The sequence below is a fragment of the Cyprinus carpio genome, chromosome B8, assembly GCF_018340385.1.
Source record: "Cyprinus carpio isolate SPL01 chromosome B8, ASM1834038v1, whole genome shotgun sequence".
NCBI lineage: Eukaryota > Metazoa > Chordata > Actinopteri > Cypriniformes > Cyprinidae > Cyprinus > Cyprinus carpio.
The window spans coordinates 11,062,309-11,083,321 of NC_056604.1; the positions used below are offsets into that span (position 1 = coordinate 11,062,309).

At 38.6% G+C, this 21,013-nt stretch overlaps 1 pseudogene; it reads left to right on the plus strand.

Annotated features, from left to right (window-relative positions):
- Positions 1-110: 110 nt before the first annotated feature.
- LOC122138330 lies at positions 111-18,549 on the plus strand (annotated as a pseudogene).
- Positions 18,550-21,013: the final 2,464 nt, after the last annotated feature.

Below are 21,013 nucleotides of genomic sequence, written 5' to 3' on the forward strand. Positions count from 1 at the left end.
TGTGAAACTGATTTCTCAGTTTTGGTGTTATTTCCATCACAATGAGCCCCCGATACAGTTGTTTTAGTTAGTGTACCTGGTTACCAAGGAGACGGCGGTGTAGCTGAAGAGCATGCTCGAGTTACTGAGTCCGTCCTCGCCGCAGCCTTGGAGTTACTCGGGAATCAAGACAAGTGAGCGGCAGGTGGCGCTTGAGAAATGATTGGCGCTCTCCACTCATGATGATGAGTTTATGAGCAGGCGTGAGCTTCATGAGGTCAACCGGTGTGTGTTTCTCAGACAGTCTCACGCGTAAACACAAACAGACACATCAGCGTGCGTTATCTTTCTCTCTCATCGCGATTCACAACTGACTTCAAATCTATCTTTGAATCTGAAATTTGCATAAACCTTGCAGTGACAACTGTAACACCTGGAAATCCGGATATTTTTAACTAACGGTGAGTACGAAATTAAATATCTCAATGAGAATGTATTTGTGAGTGTTATATTAGTGACGCTAAAAGTTAAGTCTGTGATTGCTACTAGTTATTTGTGTTTACATTAGCCTAATTAGCGACCAAGCAAGACATTCCGATTGCTCAGATTTCTCAAGTGTGAAACGTGCGAACACGTGCATGTCTGTCACACGCATGTCATATAATTTTAAATCTTTTATCAAGTCAAAAATAATTATATATATATATATATCTCGAAAAACTCAACTTCAGTGTGTTTTGCACTACATACGATATGTAACATTAAAAGAAATTAAGTAACATGCAGCCCTCAACACCTTTTTTGTTTGTGTTTGAGTTACAGTTTTTTAATTGCCTGGTAACCCTAGCAGCCACATCCCCGCGAGATTTGTAGTACAAACTGACGCGCATAACCTTCCTCTGGAGACGCTTCTCTGCTGTGGCAGCGGCGCTGAGGATAGGCTATTCGCTCAGCGGTCACGTGATCGCATGGCTATCCAGAGCCACGCCGTCATTGGCTGGTCGAAGGTCTGACTATGGTGGAGAGGAACATCACTGCAGTGTCACTTAAAATTACCACCGAATATTTACACTACCCTTGTTACTCAAAGGTAGACATGTTTGCCTATACGTGAGTAATGATTCCCGAGAAATGCAAATTGTCACCTATTGGGGTTTCTAGGATAGTCAAATGATGAGATCTTGAGTTGGTGTGGGTTGTTGATGCAGTGAATGAAATGATCCGCTGCATTCAGAGTGAGTTAAACAGGCCACAGGAGACCACTGACTGAACATCAGGTAGTTTCCTTGAGGTTTAAGGGTCTGACTCATTCGGTTCAGTGCCCAAAGTAGTGCTGGGGATTTTGTGCTGTGGAATCTTATCTCTGCCACACAATCAATAAATCAATCAAGGAACTGCAGCTTTCTTTCTCACAATTATGACATATTCTCTTGCATTTTACATGTCCAAATTGTGAGAGAGAAAAAAAAAATCACAGTTACCTTATTTATTTAATTATTATTTTTGGTGGGGAAAAAAAAAAATCTTGTGAGATGTAAACTCAGAATTCTGATGGGAAAAGTCAGAGTTGTGAAATAAACTTGTAAAAAAAAATTAGGGGAAAAAGTCAGAATTGGAAGTCGCAAATACCTTTTTATTCAATGGCAGAAATAATTCTCTATGGTCAGCAGATCTTTGATTGCGGACAAGATGTTTCGTTTATTTACACTGTTTTTTTGTTTGTTTGTTTGTTTTTGGTGGAACCGTTATTTGTTTAGTAGATCCAACTAATAATATCATTGTTTATAGCTGAAAAATATAAGTTTATGGAAGTTAAATAGAATGAATAATTCTTTTAAAAGATTTGTTTAGATTTGTTTCATGCCCATGTATTTTCCAAGAATCCAGAATTTCAAAAATTGAGTTTCTTAATGAGTCAACAGAAATACTGTCATGTGTTCTACAATAGTAAACACTGGATAATAAACCATATGGTGGGCTGTGTTATCAGCGTCTGACACCACTCCTTTGGTAAATGTGTAAATAACATTCAAAACAGTGACCGCTGGTTCAGATTTAATGGCGTAATGTAAATAATCTTTAGTAAATGGATTACTTAGTAACCATGGGGAAGGAAATATCTATTTTAATACATTATATATATATAATTTGATTACATCTTGTGCATTGATTTGCATGGAAGGACACTGAAGGAGGGACAATGATGTCAATGTGAACCTTTCCTGTTTCAAAGGAAACTGCGCTTTTCCTGTTTGTGTGTGCAGGAGTAATTTCCTGTTCCTCTAAGTGAAGCTGGGAAATGTGTCATGGGAAAAGTTGTAGTACATCAGTCAGAATTTTACATGATGTGCTGCTTAACTTTAATACACATTTGGAATATTTGGTTTCTTGGTTTAGTTTCTTGATGTTTTCACATTACCATTTTTTGAAAGCTTTTAATTTCAGGTCATATGTGATCAAATAAGAACTCATGTATTAGTGAACTGTTGGGGTGAGGTTTACTAAAACTTTAACCAGTCACTGTTAAATGGACTCTACTATTTTTGACATTATATAAAAAAATTGCTCTTTTTCCTCCATTAAATAACAGTATTCGGTGTGCACAAGGACAAAACAAGCAAGTCTCTATAGTTTGTGCATATTCTGTCCTTTTCTGTTGCTGCCAAATTACATTCACGTCCATAAATTTCTGAGACATTTTTTTATTTTTTTTAAAGAAAAATGTAGCTTGCTGCTTCAGTGCAACTAAAGTTAAGATGTAGATCTAGTGATATATGTATATATATATGTGTGTGTGTGTGTGTGTGTGTGTGTGTGTGTGTGTGTGTGTGTGTGTGTGTGTGTGTGTGCAGTTTCGACATGCCTGTGCTAAACTAAACTAACCTTTGTGGTCAGAAGCCTGCACTTCACATATATTTATTATCTTTTTACATATGGTTCAAACATCTCACCAAGGCTCCATTATTTGATCAAAATACAGTAAAAACTGTTTGTGACTGTGAGATATAATTACAATTTAAAAGGACTTTTCTATTTGAATATATTTAAAAATGTAATTTATTCCTGTGATGGTAATCTGAATTTTCAGCATCATTGCTCCAGTCTTTAGTGCATGATTCTTCAGAAATCATTCTAATATGCTTATGTGCTTAAGAAGCATTTCTTAATATAATCGATGTTGAAAACATTTTTGTGGAAGCCATGATGCTTAAAATGACCAGCATTTATTTGAAATAGAAATCTTTTTTTTTAACAAAGGTTTTTTCTGTGACTTTCAGCCGGTTTAATGCATCCTTGATTAAGAAAAGGATCAATTTCTTTAAAAAAAATTCACAGACACAGGAATCTTTTCAATGCTAATGCAACAAATGAAGAGCAAAGTATGTGTAATTTGCATACCAGTGACACACAGTCAGCCACATACAGTAAATTTTTTGAGTATTCAAAGTCATTTATCAAGTAAAATTAGACCATCTAAAGCAGCTTCAAGTTTATTCTGACCTAATTCTGTTCTTGTTTAAACCCTACTAAACATGCACAGCATCCTGTATACACATCTATGTAGTGCTTTTTTTATATTTCTCATATGAGAACAGCTCATTGTAGGAAGCATTTGCTTGCACATCTCTTTCCATATTTAGTTTTTGGTTTCCTTGATTAGATGAGATGAACTCTTGAAGGTCAGCTAGCTGCACTTGTGGTTGCTCATGCGACGAAGATGGCAAATTAGAGCAGAAAGCTCAAGCAGACTCATGTATGTAAATGCACAGCTGCACAATGTCAGCATTATTACGGCAGCTTGTAAACAGGACAGATGTGCGTTTGTGGGTTACGTGTCTATAGACTGATGTCAGTGCAGCTGTGCTGCTTTTGTTAGCTCATCTGCATTGGTTTGTATCATGTATGAGAGTGAGAGTGGCGTGCATGTTTTAAAGCTCCACCCCTCCTGCCTTCAGTGGGTTGGTATGCCCTTATATGGGGGGTGAGGTCTTGTGGGGTGAGAGATTTCAGCCAATCAGAGCATGAGGAGTGTTGTTGGTGAGGGGAGGGTGGAGGTACTGTAGGGGGTGATGGTGCCAGTTGAGGGTGTGGTTACGGAGGAGGGGAAAGCTCTGTGTTTGAAAATGAATGTGCTACATGCACATTTGTAGGGCGTGAGTAAGCGGCCATCATTTTGGAGTCAGGCGTTAAGGAAACCGCAGAAACGGGCATTCATCTCCTGATAAGGACCCACAGAAAGCCAAAAGACAGAGCAGTGTTTTCCAACCTGGTAAAGATGCATGTAAGTCCATTTTTGGTTTTTACAGATGTTAAATGATGGTTTTATAGCAGCTAAAGTTGGGTGAGAATGAATCACAGCCCTAAACACTGGGAGTTAGTTTCTAAAGCAACAGATCTGTGTTTGTGATGCGTGAATAATTTTTGTATTCGATGTGTTTAGATCCGAATGGATGTGAATTGTGGTATGAATTTAGAGGTGTGGCCTCATTCACGCCGGGTGAGACGATTTTTACATATGAGCGATTTGGTTTCAGTGGAAATTTACATGCCTATATTTGTGTCAAACACAAGCTTCTTGTTTAAATTAAATGAGGAAAAAGGGCACTGGAAACTTTTTAAGTGTACTTCTCATCCGTTTGTTCTTATGAGCAAGATCGTGCTCTCTGTGCCGGCATACAAGATGGTAACTTTTTCGAGGTGGGGGCTGAGTGTAGCGACCATGTTGCTGCCAGTATCAGCTGTTGACAAAACCCCTCCTTCTCCTGTCTCTCCCTGGTGAGTCCTGTATGTTAATGCCGGTTTGACGGCCTGGTATGTATCGGCAGTAAATTACAGGATGTTTTTTGTTGTCTGAGGTGGGGCTGGACATGGTTTGCAAAACCCTTGTGTACACTCAAGGACATGGTGCTTATATTCTCCTATCATTCTGCTGGGTAGACACACTTGTAATATAATATATTATATTATATATTTTATATATTTGAAAATGTAATTTATTTCTGTGATGGCAAAGCTGAACTGTCATTACTCCAGTCTACAGCATCATTCAGAAATCATTCTAAGATGCTGATTATTATTGAAACCAGTTGTGATGTCAAAAGAATAGCATCTGTTTGAAATAAAAATATTTTGTTACATTATAAATGTCTCTATAAAGGTCACATTTGATCATTTGTATTGTAGCATTCTAGATAAAATAATTATTTCAAAAAAATCCAAAATCTAAACTTAAACTATCAGTGTAGGTCTCAGGTTGAGGCCAGTTCTCCTGATGCAAATTCACCAGGAATGTTGACAGAAAGTCCCTCAGCAGTCCCAGAGTGGAAAATACAGGACTACTGGAACCCACAAGCACACAAAGGATGTTCCTGGACACCCACATGGGGCTTTTTGAGCTATATATATACTATATAGACATTCTGAGATATGACGACATTAATTCAAGGATGAAATTTCAAACCAGTTGAACATCAGCTGATATTTAGTCATTAGGAAAGAAATATTGGTTTTTTTGCTGCCAAGGGCCATGTCGCACTATAAATGCAGTGTATCACTGTAGAGTGATGACATGGCGCCACTTATTCACCAGCTTTGGACTTATCACATGACAGCAGATGACTGATTAAGATAAGATACAGAAATGAAGAGAGACTAAACTGGAATGTGCAGATGAAGATGTGTATTTCTACATAATGAATAACTGATAGTATTCAAGCATTTGAAAATTCAGGTTTTAATGTAAAGGTTGCTTGAGTTTTAAAAATCCAGATAAATGTCAAAGCTAGCTGACAGTGTAGTGTGGGAATCTTATGACATGTTCTAAAATGCGATCAGTTACATCCTCACACCACCAGCTACAAGAACACACAAGGGAACATCAGTCAAACCGCAATGAGATGCAGTGTCACATGGGTTCAAAAATCATCAAATGAACCCTTTTGAATTTGACCACTATACCTTGAGTTTCCAGACAAGGGGAGTCTATGAGGATGTTATCAGGCAAGCTGACGTCAGCAAGACAGGATTTGCATCTGCTATTGTTGAGTGCATGCTGAGAGTCAGCTGGGGCTGGAAGAGGTTAGAGAGTGTCTGTAAGGATCTCTTGCCATGGCACCTGCTGAGGGCAGATGAGGACTGCTCTGCTGGGAGGAAAGTTGCCAAGGTGAATTGATTGGAAATGTGGGGAAGGAAGAGGCTAAATCATTCTACTAAACCGAAATGTATTGGACATGTAAATACAGTGTTGTTGTTGGGTTTTTTTTACATGAAAAGGGGTTTTCAAGCATCAAAACAATAAACAGTAGACACCCACTAAGATGTCATTCAGTGTAACAATAATGTGTATATACCAAACAATCTTGTCAGTACTACCACAGTTCTTGTTGCTCATTATTATAAAAAGTCACCATATTCATTATCTCATCCATAAAAGCACCTAAAACCAAAACCAAAACCTTTGTGCAAGAGCTCATGAAGCACAAGGCTGATGAATAGCACCAGGTTTGTTTTTCATGCCCTGGGTTTATTTCAGTCTCTCTTTCACTTTGTTCAGTAACATCTGAAAGCCTGTTTTTCTTTGCGCTGGCAATATCTGATTTGTTCTCCATGTGAGCCCTGCTGCCAGAGCTCATTACAGAAGGGCAGCAGCGTCACTGGCATGTGTTTTCATGGCAGCGGTGTGTAAAAACAACATGCTGTTCTAAAGGTGCCGAGTTCAGGCTTTGGAATGGAGAGGGCAGAAGATAATATAATGGTGGGCAGCAATATTTTTCTGGCCATAGTGACGCGTTTCCTTTTTCGGAAATGATAGCATTACTGTTCAGTCCACCCTGAGAGATAAGGAGCCAGGGGCCATGTTTGGGAATTTTGTGGAATAATATGGTCATCTGCCGGAGCAATTGACCTTGTTATGGTTTCCAATAAGACTGTTTATTGAGGGTTGTTATAAAAGGTTGTATAAAAATGAAGTGAAGGGGAGACTAATCTGATTTTGGACAACTTGTTCCAAAAATTTGATATCATAGTGAATGATCTTCTTTGATTGAAGGGGGAAACAAAACTGTTGATTTCATATGGGGAAAACCCTACTGAAGAGAAGGGAAGGCCCCATCTGTTGAAATCATTTTCATGCTTTTTTGGCCATGTGACTGTCACATTGTCATTCGTGTGCTTACTTTTAGATTTAGGCTTTTACTCAACATCCTATTCACTGTTGAATTGTATAGTTCAAAATTAGCTGTTGACCATGCTTACTTGAGCATGAATTTTCTATAAATATTTAAAATCAACTCAGAGTAAATATAATGTAAAAGTATTCATTTAGTTCTAATAATTTATCTTTTTATGTCTTAATTTCATATATGTCTCATTTGCAGTCATTAAATTGTATATATCTGCTAAAGGCCACCCTTCTCTCTAGATAATTACTTTAGGTGCTGAAAAAAAATTGGTTGAGTGCTACTCCTAACACTCTGTGTCTGTTCTCATTAGTGACTGCGTGTGAACCTACAGCCATGTCCACAGCTGTAGTGACTGGACCATCCAGGGGCTGATGCGAGCCTCCTCCAGTCCTGTGGAACAGCAAGACAGTCTCGCCTCCCTGAAACCCGATACCAGCGCCGAGTCTACGGCAAAGTCAGTTCCATTTATTTCATTTTCTTGTTTTGGTGTGCAAATACACTTGCATGCATGCATGCAAACTAGGTCAGGTCTGCAACTAAATTCCCATTGGATATTTATACGTACAAGCTTGACAAGTTGATCAGCCCACATTAGTTTTGTGTTTGTAAACAAAATATAAGGCATGTGGGATTTTTGTCATTGTAGTAAAACTGGTTGTGTTACCACTGGATGTTTGCCTGTGCCATGCCAGGTTCATAAAATAAAGATACTTTTAACATAATGACATGCATTATTACATCACTTTTTATGTCCCTTACAGTTGTGTAAAGCAAGTAAAATAAATAGTATCAGGAAAAGAAGGTAAGATAAAACAAAAATAACTATATGTTATAATATATAACTTTTTTAATTTATAATTTTTCCTGTGATGGCAAAGCTGAATATTAAGCAGCCATTGCTCCAGTGTCACAATCTAAAATGCTAAGTTGTTGCTCAAGAAACTATTTATTATATATTTATAAACTAATTATTATCAGTGTTGGAAACAGTTGTGTTTCTTAATACAGTATGTTTGTTAAAACTGTAATGTTTTTATATTACAGTATTTATTTGGAATATTTTTGTAACATTAAAAATGTCTTTAATGTCACTTTTGATCAAATGAATGCATTCTTGTATTCAAAAGTATTCATTTCTTTCCAAAAACAAAAATCACTAACCCTAAACTTTTGAACATTAGTGTATGTCAGACTGTATGAAATGCAGTACGTCTTAAGAATTTATTTTAAAAGCACTGATAACATAGACATTAAATTTCACATAGACGAACAAACTGTCATGTGACTTCACTGCAAGGTAAATGTAATCAACGCTTATATGCATAAAAGACCACAAGTTTTGCACTATGGTGAAAGACGCTTAACACTCATTTGACTCATTGCTCACAGAATAATGTAAGTAATGTAAGATGATACTTATGGCTGTCTGAGAGAGAGATGAAACTATTTAAACTCCAGAATGATGCTTGTCTGGAAAAGTCATTATTCGATTTCCTGATTTCCTCACAGTGAGTCATCGGAGGAGGAATCATCATGTGCCAGAGAAGAGCATCAATACCAAAGCCCAACAGACCACGCACACAGAATCAGGTGAGATCACACACTCTCGCTGCTTTACAAACACTCGCAAATCACTTTAAACTCACAAACACTTGGGTGAAAAGTCTAGAACACATTCTTACTGTCTTACAAACAAACATACTCGCTTACTCTCGCTCATACACGCACATAAGACCGTAACCACCATTTTGAACACATGCCATATACATCTTTTTGAGGCCCCAAAACCACCATGTGTGCATGTCAGTTCTGCACTACACAGATAAAAGAGCAGAGCGATGAAAAGCTGGCCAGAGCACTAACCCACAACTTGCAGCTCAATGTTCCTCAGTGTTTTCATCATGAAACTCTAATGCAACCTCAACTTTTGGAGAACTTGAGATCAGTAGGGCCTTTAAGTGCTCAGTAGAGCAATTGTTTAAAAGGACGCTTCTGTCCCTATGCAAACTACTTCCCTTTCCTTTCACTGCAGGATGCAATGAACATGTTTTTATAGTAATTTTACAGTCACATATGAGTTAAACAGTTGTAGAGCAATTTGAAAGCAACTCATGTGTGAACTTCCAGAAGTTCCATCGCTCTGCTGTTGTCTGTCGTGTTTACATAAGATAACAGAGCTTTGAATGAGGTCATCAAGTCACATGACCTTGGATTACAGGTCAAGCTGCTGTGATGGCTTTGTTTTTCCATTTCAAACAGTTTTGCAGAAGTCAGCATATAGTTATAGGTTTATCAGACTGATGCCGCACAGGACGTTGTACAGTTATAGGGTGGCTTTCTTCCCCTTTCATGCACCGCTGCAAAATCAGTCAAAATAAATTCATGTAGATATTATTTTCTTTAACTATTTTTGTTTTTTAATGTGAAGTTTGTCATTTCTGCTCCTTAAGCAGCCAAAGCAAAAATTGTTTCCAAGCAAGTACTCCTGCCATAAACCCTTGCAACTGGTGAAATAAACAGATTCAATTTTGTTTTTAGTGAAAACACTCACCTTTAAATTTTGAACTGTTCGCAAAAAAGTTGTGCTGTTTGGCATGAATGAAATAAGGTGTCACTTTCTGAAAGAGTTTGCATACTGATATGTGCTCTGCTTTTGAAGCCTCATCAGAAACTCTGTGCTAGTGTGTGTATACTAGATACTAGTGATGAATGGGGTGAAAGTGTCGATAGTGTGTCACTAAAACATCTGATTTAAAACAGACGCTGCTGCAGAAATTCTTTATCTTCTGTGCAAACGAAAAGACCACACAGACACTTCAGACTTTAGAAACTGTGCACAGAAACACACAACATAGATACTAGAACAGATTTCACTACCAATGAAGTTTTACTGTGTTTGCTCCTTTGAATATAATAGTTTATACAGTGTTTATTATTCAGCATTGTTATATCTCAAAGTACTACCTGATACCATAACTGTACCATGTTACTCATACAGAACTGTTTTTATACAGGTTTGTGTGGTGTACAGTTGTGTGATTAAAAGATAATCAGACAACACTGTCCAAAATAAATAGTTATTAATGGCAATAAATGGCTGTTCCCTTTGTAGGTGCCACCCCTCGTCCCGACTCACTCTCCCTGCCTGCTAAGGGCACAGAGCTCTGGACTACACACAGGGATGGAGAGGTGAAGCTCAGGATGGGTGAGTCCGGCCCTGAGGCTGAACCCCCCTTGACTGTGAACCAGATGTTTACTTCTACGGTCCAACGCTTTGGCAACTACAACGCACTAGGCTGGAAAGATGGAGAGCAGTGGAAAACCATGACATACAACGAGTACTACAAATCTTGCCGCACTGCTGCCAAGAGCTTCCTCAAGGTGAGGACTGTTAAATCAGGTTTTTTATACTACATACTATTTTAACAAAATATCATAGCGAGTAAGACCAGCAAAAATCACCTCAGTGTTCAATACATCACTCAGAACCAATTGTGACAGACTGGCAACTAGCCTAAAACTCTTTCACACTGATACTGTTCAGCCCTAATTGTAATACAGTGGGAAAACATACTAAAGGTTGAGAAGCATTAACAGGCTGAGTTTTGGTCTAGCACCTTGGTAGCATAACAGATTTGAACATGGCTTTCTATTGTTTAGCAATTGAGTAACTAGTAATTTTCATTATCTTCTTGCGGTCGCTGTTGAGATTATGGCTGTTTAGCATTACAGTCTTCTCTAAAATGAGTCGCTAATGTCCCTGATAAAAGGAATGTTTTTATGTCAGGGGTACCTGATAACAAAACACTTAAAACCTAATAAACACACATAATCTGATGTAACTGTTATTGAGATCACAGACAGACCTCATGCAGTCAGTGTTGTGTCCTTGAATAAAGCATTTGACCTCAGGTTACCTCCGGGAGAAAGTGCCAGCAATAAGTGCACTGTGTGATAAGGCGTATGGGATGAGTCCTGGTCGTATTTCACCACAATTTGAAAAGACAGAAATAAGAAATATTTTAAATAAAGAAAAATAATTCCTTTTTTGCCATTTTAATTTCTTTCCATTATGGTAATGAAATTTTTTTTTTTTGTTCACATTAAATTAATAAGTATTAGGATGGATGTTCTAAAATGGGCTTCATTTTCTTTATTCAAAATATATAACTTCATTTTTTGACTTTTGCTTTTGGTGTGTAATAGGACCTGGACATGTTTTTGAATCGTTGGCACAACCCAGTCAGAGCCAGATTTTAGTCCCTCAGTTGTGCAGCTTGAGGATATTTGGCCACAGTACCTGAGAATAGTTTCTCTCTCCAGCTGGAGGCTTTTGTTTATCGTCTTCAGTTTTTCCATGCCTTAGTCTATGGATGAAGTTCAACTCCCAACTGGTCACGCTCTCCCTGTGGGGAACAGGACGTCATGCCTGGAGGCCAATGTGGGCAGATTTCCATGGTTTTGTTTATGGAGAAACTAAAAAGGAGTGTAACTTGTACGACTCAAACCCTATGGGAGTGGTTTCAGATTGAGTTGTGTATACCCCTAGCCCAGCGGTTCCCAATCCCAGTCCTTGCAAGTCCTCTCTTAGTTAACACCTGATCATCATATAACCAGCTCATCTAGAACATGATGATTGATATAACCAGCTCATTAGAACATGAACTGTGTTGCTCTCTACTCCCTGAGCAGGAGAAATCCATTCAAGTTTACTTCACTTCAGAACATTCATTCATGGATTTGCGCTGCCCAGCTTCTTTACACACAGATGAGTGTGGCATCCTATACCTCTGTAAATACATTTTGAACTCACATCACACACACTTTAATGCCCTTTGAATGGAACATGAGCACACCTCGTTTCGAACTGGAATCATGGCGGAATATCCGGTGATGTCCACTTCGCAGGGCACTTACAGTCGAATAGAACAAACATGGTACGTGCTATAGAGATGCATACGAAATATGAAGAGCTGGGGGGGAGCAAGGATTGAGCAAGGATTGGGAAACGCTGCCCTAGGCAGCATAAACACAAAAGAAAGAACATCACGAAAGAGATGTTAGATGACACGGCATGCGTCATATTTTGGCTGATGTGACTTTAAAGGGGACCTATTATGCCCCTTTATACAAGATGTAATATTGGTCTTTGGTGTCCCCAGAAATGTGTCTGTGAAGTTCAAACTCAAAATACCCCACAGATCATTTATTATAACAGCTGGAAAATGTTGTTTTTTGGGTGTCTAAAAAAGAGCTGTTTTGGAGTGTATCGCTTTAAATGCAAATTACCTACATATTTCCGCCCCATCTCCAGAAGAGAGCGTTGCGTATACGTCTCTCTGCATTGGATATCTACAGCAATAAACAGCCGGTAGAAGCAACATAACTGAGAGCGATAGAACCGATGTTTAGCCATATATATGGGAAGCCAAATGCACTGAAAGTGGGACGAAACAGCACGATGTTACAGAGGTTTGCACCATGCTGACCTGTCATCACGAGAGCGAGATCAACTGACCGATCAGCGACCGAAGCCTGCGCTACCGAACGAACTCTCCCGCAATGAATGCCGCAAACTAATCTCACAAGCGTGACGCTGATCAGTTAAAAAAATACTTAATGTACGTACACAAATACGTTTAAAAGGCTAAGCACTATAATGACACACTGCCAACACACATTTATGTCCAAACACCATGTAAAAGTGGATTTTGCAGGAATAGTGCCCTTTAAATTTTAAATATGATGCAGCTTGGCACATTCATCCATATTCATCCATTCATCCATATATATAAACAAGTCTGTTTTACAAAAAGAATAATTATTTTAAGAATTTAGGTTTAATACTGGGTCTTTTTACCAAACTGCTGCACAAACGTTTATCTCCAAGTCTTCTTGCAAAACTTTGTTTGAGAATTGGATGACCTTTTGGAGTTAATGAACTAGCAAACATCTTAAACAGATAAATGGCAGTATTTAACTAAACACTTATTTAACTGCAAAAATGTGGGACTTCTTGGAATACTTAAAAGTGATAACTCAAACAACTTCATCTTTTACATGCAAACACTACATTATGCTTCAAATGGGGCCTGCGATTTGAAATTTTGGTTTGAAATGTTTATGTACACATGCTAACTGTGTGTATATGTTCACAGCTTGGTCTGGAGCGGTACCACGGCGTCGGTATCCTTTGGGTTTAACTCAGCTGAGTGGTTTATTGCTGACATCGGGGCTACTTTTAGCTGGGTAAGTGTTTATTGTTTAGGATGTTTACACTCTGTCCTTTTTGATTCTTCAAAATCAAACAGTAAACATACATGCATTCTACTGTCATAACCCATGATCGGAACACGGCCATGTTGTGTCCCAAACAAAGCTTTAATCATTTTCATCAAAAGTGGCTCTGCTTTGCCATAAACTGTCCAGCTGCCTTTATGACTTTAGTTGAAGACGGATGGTTTGAAGTACCAACCTGTACTTGGGTAAACATCATCATATTGTCTGAGTTGGTAAACATCAGGCATGTGATCAGCTAGAGACAAAAAGAAGGAAAATCTGACCACGCTCCAAGCCACGCCCACAAGCAACGCCCCAGCCACTCATTATTAGAACTATATACATTTTAGCACATTAAAACATATATCTTATATTGTAAAAATACATACTGTCCTGTAAAAAATAAAAAGCAGCATTTAATATCGTGACAACATGATAATAACATATTATAATAAAGTACTATAATATATTATAGTAAAGTAGATAGAATTATTATTATAATTAAAGTACCTGCCAGAAATTTGGAAAGATTACAATTATAATGATTTTGAAATAACTATCTTCTGCTCATCAAGGCTGAATTTATTTGATCAAAATAAAGTAAAAAAGAAACATTGTGAAATATTATTACAAATACAAAATAAGTTTTGAATTGTAATATATTATAAAATGTTATGTTATTCCTGTGACGCAAAGCAGAATTTTCTTCATCATTACTCCAGTTTTCAGTGTCACGTGATCTTTTAGAAATAATTACAGTTTATTTGCCTCTCAAGAAACATTTCTGATTATTATCAATGTTGAAAACAATTTTGCTGCTTCATATTTTGTGTGGAAATGATGATGCACTTTATTTTTCAGGATTTTTTGATAAAAATAAAGTTTAATGAACAGCATTTATTTGCATTTATCTAATATATTAATTAAATTCGTTAATGCATTTATTAAATAGAAATCATTTTAAATGTCTTCACTCACTTTTTGTCACTTTCATGCATGATGAATAAAATTATTAATTTGTTTCTCTTTTTTAAATCTTATACAAATGTTTGAGTGGTATCATTGTTTCCACAAAAATATTAAGCAGCAAAACTGTTTTTAACACTGATAATAATGAGAAATATTTCTTGAGCAACAAATCAGCATATTAGAATGATTTCTGAAGATCATGTGGACACTGAAACTTCTTTTTGTAATCATCAACAGATTTATAAATGTTTCTAATGATGAATGTTGTGCACCAAGAGTGAATCGAAACTAAAAACAGTCCTGTAACAGCAGACATGTAGCGCGTCACACTACAGCCTATTATATAATTACAGCACAACCGTTGTGAATTTTATGACAGCACTAGCAATCTCAAATTCTCTCCGCCATTCATAAAAGTCACCGGGTCGAGTACGTTTCAGCACTGATTCTGCTCTAGTTTGGCGCTTTGAATCATTTGAATGCTCCTGCAGATGATGCCGCGAGCTTGTGCAGCGCTCTCAGGAGCATTCCGTCTATGATGAGTTTTCTTTTCGCAGTTTATTTAGGTAATCGCTTAAGGCCATTTGCGCTATTTCAATCATCATAGGCAGTAACCAACCTCCCCCATAATAAAAAAAGAAAAAAACCATCAGATCAATGCAAATCACATGGGTCGTTCCTCAGAGGTTGGAAAAATACAGAAATCCATATTTATACGGAAAAAATCACATCCCTGATACAAATAGGGTGGAGTCAGAATCGTGGGTGCGGAATGATGGTTAATGTTTAAAGTTGGTTTCCTGTTATAGAACTGCTCGCCCTTTTGGTTATAGTTTTAACAGACTTAAGGATGTTTATTAAGGGATTGTCTCTATGCCTTGGCAGGGGGTTTGCTGTGGGCATCTACACCACCAACTCATCCAGAGGCGTGCCAGTATGTGGCGGAGACTGCCAAGCCAACATCCTTGTGGTTGAAAACCACAAAACAGCTTCAGAAGATCTTGCAGGTTAATGACAGTGAAGGACCTAAATATCCAAATGATTCCTATCTAGAACCTTTCTAAATACACTCAGATCATAACTTTTCTCTACACTACTATTCAGAAGTTTTTACACTGTGATATTATTTTTTAAGCTACAGTAGTTAAACACATGTATGCCCTAAATCTCATAATTCATAAATGTTAATTGCCCTCCCGTTTGTCATATGATTGTATGAAAGTATACAGAGAAAGAGAAAAAATACCGTGCCAGTTCTCAGATCTTGAGAATGATCTTCAGGGTTCTCTAGTTTAATCAGACATTCAGTACCTTCTGATTAAACACATCTGCCTGTAGGCCTTTTCCCTGATGATCTCTTATTTCTGTGTCTGTGAACTTTATTTTCAGGTCCAGGACAAATTACCGCACCTAAAAGCCATTATACTCAATACAAAGATGAGCTGAAAGATTCCAAAAAGGCCCATCTCTGCACGGTACAGTTTGATTAGTCAAATATTTCAATGCAGCTCTCAGACCTTAATCTTTCTGTAAATTAATTTAATCCCCCTCCATTACTAATTGAAATCTGCCATTGCTATGTCAATATCCGATGCCACAGTGGGCACAAGTTTAGGGAGCTTGGCAGCTATGAGCCCTGATGCTTCATCTGGATGAATATCATCAGCTCCCAGAAAACCCAATCACGCTGCTGCACACTGGATCTACACATCCGGAACGCACGGGCCAAGCCGAAGGGAGTCATGCTTAGTCACGACAATGTGAGTTTGAATGCAAAAACATAGCCCATATTAACCCACACCATCTTCCATAACTCAAAACAAGGGTTTATATGAGTCACCAGTCATTCTCAGCACTAAAATGTTCTCTCTCCCGCGCAAGACACACGTCCTCCTTGTATCTGGCCACATGGACAGCATTTGCAACCGATGCCGAGATGTGACAGCCCTGACAGATGCGTATAGATAAGCTACAGGAGTGGTCGTGAGATTACCTGCCCAACTTACACCCATATTGCTATTGTGTGTCTGTGCCCCACAGATGATTGACTTCTGGGCTTCCATGATAGCAGGAGGAGTTCACTAACATACTTTGCTCTCAGTCAACACCCTGATATGCACTAAAGGTACCCTTACAACATAATGCAGATCTGCTGATATATATTAAAACTAGTGTATGATCGTTTCGCTCCTGTCCATCTGTAGGAGAAGCTGAGCATGTGATTATCTGTAGGTCTCAATCTGTGGGTTTCAGTGTCCCCAGAAACACTGCTGTTTTATATTGTCATGACCTTTAGGATACCAGGGGACAGAAATGATATGACTAAAAACCGATTTCTCACCTGATAGATCCCTGGGTGTGCCAGCTGATGTTGGCATATACATGTGAACAGGAACTCTTTTGGCAACCACGCTGAGACTGCTTACAGGCGTACTAATACGAAGTCACTGTTTTTTTTGTATGTTCCAGGGCTCGTTGGCTAACACTCTACGAGAGATACGGCCTACAGCGTTCATGGGGGTGCCGCGGGTGTGGGGCGAAGAATGCAGGAAAAGATGAAGTCGATTGGAGCCAAACCTCCACCGTGCGCCGGAAGGTGCGCGATCCTGGCCAAAGATCGTTGGGTCTGCAGTACAACCTCACAAAATGGAGCTGTATGTAACACACACACACACACACACACACATACACAGACACAAAACAAGGTAGACACAAACATGACTACCAGTCATTAAGATGACACCCATTTTTAACTTTATGTAAAAATTATATTTCACTTATGTACTTACTGTAGATCCAAAAGTCTGAGACTACACTGAAAATCTGGGATTCAAAATCTGGGTTAAACCTGTTTTAAGAAACTTGAAATGTTTAAAATTAAGGAAAAAAATCAAAGTATTACAAATAAATATTTATTTATATCTAAAAATACTTGTGAAGTTTAGATTTTCATTATTTTAAAAATAAATAAAACCCAAACTGTGTCTAGGCAAGTTGACTTAAGTGGAAAAAAAAAATCAAATGGCTACAAAAAAGTAAAATATGGCTCTTGAATAAATTATCTAGTGTTGAACTTGTTTTTAGAACTTTTGAAACATTTAAAAAATGTTAATGATTTAATCACTTAAAAAAAAATCCTAGAACAATTAATATACTACTTAATAAAAGTAAAATATTAAAATATTTATTATATCAAGCATATTTGTTAATGTGAGGATTTCATATCTAAATTCCTAAAATACTAATAAATTAAAGACTTTTTAAAATTTTCAAGCCAACTTTTATTCTCTATAATCTTGATTAACAATCTAAACTTAAATATCTAATTAGATAAAACAAAAAAAAATTTATTAAAGACTATTGATACAATATATCATGAGGTGCCTATTTGTTACATTGAAAATAACATGTTAGTATACTGTTGTTAGGGGCGGTTTTAATAAAGCGAAATGAGCGTGTCTGGGTCCCTCCGTAATGGCACCTGTCCAGGCAAGCCATTAAGATCTATCCGAACGTTGGCGAGGCGGCTGGGTCGTGAAGGAAGGTTCGGGACAGGGCGCTGGGGGTACTGGATCGCCTGTACGAGGGGCTACACGGGAGCAGCCCCCCATAACCCAAAGGACTACTCTGAAGTGTTTCCACCAGTCTTGACATACCTCTGTTGCGGCTCGTACCGGCCTGACGAGCACAGCGCACCTGGATCACAAAAACACCCACGCACAACCTCTCACTGTCCGATGGCCTTCAGCAACACACTACCCAGGTACGAAATTCCTTTTTCAGTCTTTTTAAAAGCTAGTTTAGTCACTTTCAGCTTGATACACTTCTAGTTTATTTCTCTCACCTGGCATCTCTCCTCTGTCAGCAGCTTGGAAAAAGTGTGATTCTCAGGCTGCAAGACCCGAAGATCTTCAATCAAACCCTGATGCTGCTCGGCTATGGAGAGATTTTGGGTCTTTCTTGGAGCCCGTCATGGCAAGGGTCAACGCTCAGGGCTACTCTGCATCTAGTGCCGGATAACCGAGATACAGCCTATCGTGTGTGTCACGAATGGGTGGCTGCACTCAGGCTGACATCACAGGAAAACACGACCCAGGATGACTTCCTGTTTATCAACGGCAACGCATTAAAGCGTATTTGACCATCCATCGACAAAACCGATGTGGGGCCTTCCTCTGTAATACTCACTGGAACTGAAAGTCACTGAGCAGTTTATAATTGGCACTTTTAACAACAGATTTCACGGGGTTTTGGTCAGGTGCAGGTAATGAAATTTATTGTTTGTATTCCCAGACACTGATTACACACAGCCGGAGGTGAAAAGATTCCCCCAGTGCCTATTGCGGATGCGTTTAAAGAGGCCATTTCCGAGCTCCATCAGCAATGCAAATGCTTATCGAGGCCAAGAGCACAAGTGCCTATCCCATGCTGTGCGTCAACACTTCGACTAAGTATCAGTACAGTGCGCAGACGACCCACCACCAAGACCACAACTTACTGTGTTAAAGGGGTTGTCACACTAGGTGCTATATGACTCTTTTTCCAACGCCAACCCAAATCCTAAACCAGCTGTTTTTTTTTTTTGGTCCTTACCTCAGTAACTGAGACAAACAGGGACCCCTGTTGCATTGTGTCTGCTTAGGAAACATTTTGACTAAAAATAGTTACATTCTCACGAGCAGATGCTAGGGCCAACAATTTCTACATTACCAAGCACTATTTGATTTGCGATTTTTTACAATGGCCTTCCATTTGCTGAATCCTGGCCGATGTCATGCTCTCTTTGGGAATGTGAATGCTCCGTAAATCTAATCAAACATCTAATCCAAGGGCTTCTTACAAGAAAGAGACTTTGTAGGTTTAATTGATAAGACGAAAACATAAAGCTTTTTAAAGATGCATCAGAGGCCAATAGTTATACTACCCCCTCTAAGTAAGTCTGCTTATCAGTAATGATAAAGGCGATAATGTGTTGGTAAAAAGTATAATGAACGCGTTATCAAAACTGCGAGGCCGTTGCTGATGCCAACAAGTGGACCGTGCGTGTAACTACATGTTTTCTGCGGGTTTTCTCGGAATCACTGTCGCCCCCTGGTCTGGCAACCCAACAGTACTAAAAAACTGTATCTGTATCTTCTAATTATTATCTAATACATACTGGTATCTGTATCTAATTAGTGGCGTTTGTGGTTAAGGCAAGTGAGCACTAGTACTTTAATAAATACTTACATGTGTGCTCATATAATTTTCCTTGGGTGTGTAACTTGCCCGTACCATTGTAATTCTGATATGAATATATTGACTCAAAAAGGCTGGTCTTGTGTGTATTGGAAACCACAACAACACCTTCACATAACAGTGACGGAGTGCTTTGCACACGCGAGCCCAAGTTTAGACTTAAACTGCGATTTAACGTTACTTTAAAATATTGACGGGGAAATGGTTTTAATAAAAAGCTTTTTACTCCAATATACTTAAACTTACTGTTATAAAATGCTGATAGAGCGCTTCTCTTTTTCGCTCTCAGTGTCGGTAACAATGAAACGGGGGCGCTCCCGAAGACGAACCTGACCCCTGACCCCCGCAGCGTGCGAGTTGTGTCGTAAACGCCGGCAGCAACTCCACGCGAGTCATCGAGATCGCCGTGGCCGTGGACCGAGTCGTTACACACGGCTATTCAGAAGGCATCAACCGCGTCATGACGGGAAAGCCACCCTCTAACGCCCATCGCATCCAAAGGAGACCGTTTTGGAGAAGGATTTCTCTATCCCTTGCGGAGAGCTGGTAATTGTTCAGAGTGTTATTTACGGCTTGTTGTTATTTAAGGATTGTTTTGTAGGTCTAAGGGTTAGGCGGGATTAGGGTCTATTTAAGGCTGTTGTTTTAGCTGTTTTTAAACTCTCTCACACAGGGCCCACGATGAAGCTCAAGAGGCCCAGTGGTCATGAAGATGTACAAAGACCGAGATTGAGAAACTTTTACAAAGAAGTCTTGACCCCAAAACCACCCCAGACAAACCCTCTGCCTTCTAAATAGGTGTCCAACAAAAGCCCTTGTCACCCCACTTCAGAGATAGGAGACAAAGGGACTTGACATGGTCTAAAAAAAAAAAACACACACACACTACATAGAAACACCACTCAGACTTGTGTCCATTTTTTAGTTAATAGTTGAATAAGGGTTTTGAAATTGTTTGTTATTTCATGCTGTTTACATTTTTCTGTATTATAGCAAGAAGGAAAACATGTTTATATAAAACACAAAAAGCCATTTGTGAATTTGACTTCCCCCCCGTTTTTTTTATTTATATTTTTGTGATTGATTTACTATTATTTTCTTGCCTAATTAAATAATTTTTTTGAGCCATGTTCTTGATTTATATGTAAGTGCAGGTGACTTGAATGTGTGTGTTCAAAGATGCCAGTTAAGTTATGGTTACATTTATCAACAAAGTTTGAGACAATCTTAATACCTAACAAGCCAAACTTTTACACATCAGGGCATGACTGAATACATTGAGAAAAGCATTTTGTGGTTGTTGTGCTCTTCGTCAACGGCACTGCTGCCACCAAAAACACTGACGGTTTAAAGGAAACTAGGTAGAT